Source organism: Lolium rigidum, chromosome 5 (assembly GCF_022539505.1).
Source record: "Lolium rigidum isolate FL_2022 chromosome 5, APGP_CSIRO_Lrig_0.1, whole genome shotgun sequence".
Classification (NCBI taxonomy): Eukaryota; Viridiplantae; Streptophyta; class Magnoliopsida; order Poales; family Poaceae; genus Lolium; species Lolium rigidum.
This window is the reverse complement of record NC_061512.1, coordinates 128,394,750-128,397,854: the sequence shown is the minus strand read 5'-3', so window position 1 is coordinate 128,397,854 and position 3,105 is coordinate 128,394,750.

Below are 3,105 nucleotides of genomic sequence, written 5' to 3'. Positions count from 1 at the left end.
GCACTAGAGGCTGGGGCTGGATCTGAATGATAAGGAACAGTATTCGTTATTCGATCTTGGCTGCGCTGCATCAACACCAAAATGGTTGGAAAATATCTCATTGATCGAGACATTATCCTCTTATCCATCATGAAGAGAAACTGTTACACATTTGATGTGCTGCACTGCACATGTACTGAATCTAATAGTACAAGATGGATTGAAAACTATAAAGTCTGATGGGGACAATATTAGAGAGTGTGTGAAATTTATTAGAAATTCTCAGTCTAGAAAGAGAAGTTGTTCGTTTCAGTTCTCGGAGAAACTCTGCGCAACGCAGGTCGACATGGAGGTTGCCGGCGATCCTGGCGGCGGGTTCCCAGAGTTGAACGACAACCAGATCGTTCCCAGAGGTCCGCGGCAGCCCATGTCTATGACCGATGCCGTACCGGGAAGACATTGCGTAGGCATGCGCGTACTGACGTCTCGGCTTGCCACACGGCGTGGTTGGCGGTGGTTCCATCAGCACACTCGACCCGGCCGGCATGGTATCACCGAGTGATATCTATTGTGGTGGTGTGTTCATCCAGATGAAACAGAAATTAGGCATCTTAATTGGTTGCTGATTTACTTTCTGATAATAATAATAATGACTGCATTCTCATCTCTCAGGAGCATATGCTGAACAAGGGCCATGCATGGCACTACAAGATCAGAATTTGCAGAGGTGAGAAATTATAGTGCACCTAAATGTCTTTTTGTGTAGGGCAACTTGAATTATCAAAGACACATTTCATATAAACTTGAGCTTGGCACGCTTGCAATTTAACAATTACTGATACCTAAGGAGCCATATCCACCTAGAGTAAACCAACAATTAAGTGCATACATGAAAATCACATAGGTTTTAGTACAAAATAACAATATAAACTATGAAAAAATGCTTTAGTATTTCTGAATTTAGTACATCATCATTTAAAGTTATAAAATCATTCTATGGTAGTTGTAAATCCTTACGAAGTAAAGTACATAAAAGGAACTGCAGTTTCTTACATAATGTCTCACTGTTTGGCGTCGTAATGTATAAGTTTAAACCTGAATGTTAAAATGTGGTTAAACACTCAAGACAGAATGTCCCATTTCGGCGTAGAATTTTTCAGAGTGAGTCAATGACTGCCCCGGCTGTTGCAAGCTTGATCAGATCAGACCTGGAGCTTCTTGAGTTAACTAGGGTCGGACATGGATAGTTTTTGCCTGTTAGTTAGTCGCCGTCTGTGGCAAGTGTGGGTTTTTTATTCATGTTCAGTTTCTAGGTGTCGCTGCTCTTTTCAGTCAACCTTCTCACTGTAAAACTTTTGTTCCCTCTTCTTCAATGTATAAGCAGAGCACCTGCTATTCACCATCAAAAAAAAAAGAATGTCCCGTTTCTTTAGATACATTTTGTGTTGATTTGGCACTTATGCAAAGTGGTTTTGATGATGGTTTCTACTAGTTACTAGATATGTCATACGTCCCACCATCTACATATGCTACATGCTAGGATCTATTGCTTGTATATAACACTAATTTGGAAGATACATCTGCTACAGTTACCAAATTCAAGAGATATGAGTCTGTTTGTGATATGGATATTACCGTTTTATGCTTTGATTGTGAAATGGGAGATGGAAGCATGGCATGCACGCCAAGGGCTTTGGGGATCTGATAACCATCAAAACCATGGGATTTGAAAAGGAAGCACAATGTGAGACATGACAAGACGTCTGATAGCCCTGATAAGACAATGGAATGGAGAAGCAAGATTGCACAATGTGGGATACAAGAGCACCCTATTTCAGTTATACTTACGGACCTGAAACTAAAGTGGTGAGCTCTTGAATGATGAAGTCAAACAGCCTGCTGGAGATGGAAATTTAGCGAAATGAGGCAAAAGCCAAGTTATCCATTCCCTTATTCGGCACTAACCTTATTCTTAAGTAAAAGATGTAGTTTATGACTTTATATAAAGATGAACTGTGGTGAGCACTGCATGTATACTATTACAATATGAAGTAACTTGTGCCAGTTCAGGCAACACAAACGCAATCACCAAATCTGAAAGTACACATAATTTTGTGGAAGAAAGGCCATGCCGAAGACTGAAACTTTTTCGCGAAAACACAAAAGACTTGCGTTTCGATGCATTGATAGATAGATAGAAAGGTTATATGTACATGTCCATGAGAGGACGAACACCCCGCACTATAACTCGACCCAAGAAAGGAGACCTAGTCTAGGGGAGGATCTGGCGGACACCCCGGGCTCCCGCGTTCGCCCACTGTCGCGCTTCGGTCTTGATGTCGCCGAGCAGGGAAGGCACCGAAGGCTGTGTGTTGTCAAAGATTGCAGCATTCCGGTGCTTCCAGATCCACCATGCCGTGAGCATGATGATCGACGATGTACCTTTACGCAACTGGCGAGGGGCAGTACGCACCACCTGCGACCACCACTCCGTGAAGTCCCCCTCTGAAGAGGAGGTCCTGAGGTGGATCGGATCCACGAGAGGACCTCGAACCAGATCGTCCTGGAGAATGAACACCCAGTGAGTAGGTGCGTCATAGTCTCCTCTGATTGGTCACACAGCGGGCATCTGGGCGCATGTGGTAGACCACGTCGCGCCAGCCTCTCACCCGTCCAACACCTGTCAAGGCAGGCCAGCCATATGAAAAATTTCACCCTAGGGGGCGCCCAGGATTTCCAATTCAGCTCCCATGATGGTGAGGTGATCCCCCCCGAAAGAGGGCCTCATAGCAAGAATGGGAGGTGTATTGGCCATCCGTCGTCCAAACCCAAGTCGTCGTGTCCTGTTCCTCCGAAAGCTGGACATCCCTCAGCCTGCTCCATATTGCACATATTGCCATAATGCAAGGGCAGTAGGTGCTCCAGCCATGTCGGGGATCCAAGTGCGGTCTACCAGTGCCTGACGCACCGTACGCACCTTCCTGCGCCGTTTAGGGAGCAGCGCGTACACCTCCGGTGCCATCTCCTTGATGGAGCGACCGCCCATCCATCGGTCCTCCCAGAAGAGGGCGGACTCTCCATTGCCAACCCTCATCGAGGTGGAGGCCGCAAAGATGTCCAACTCCG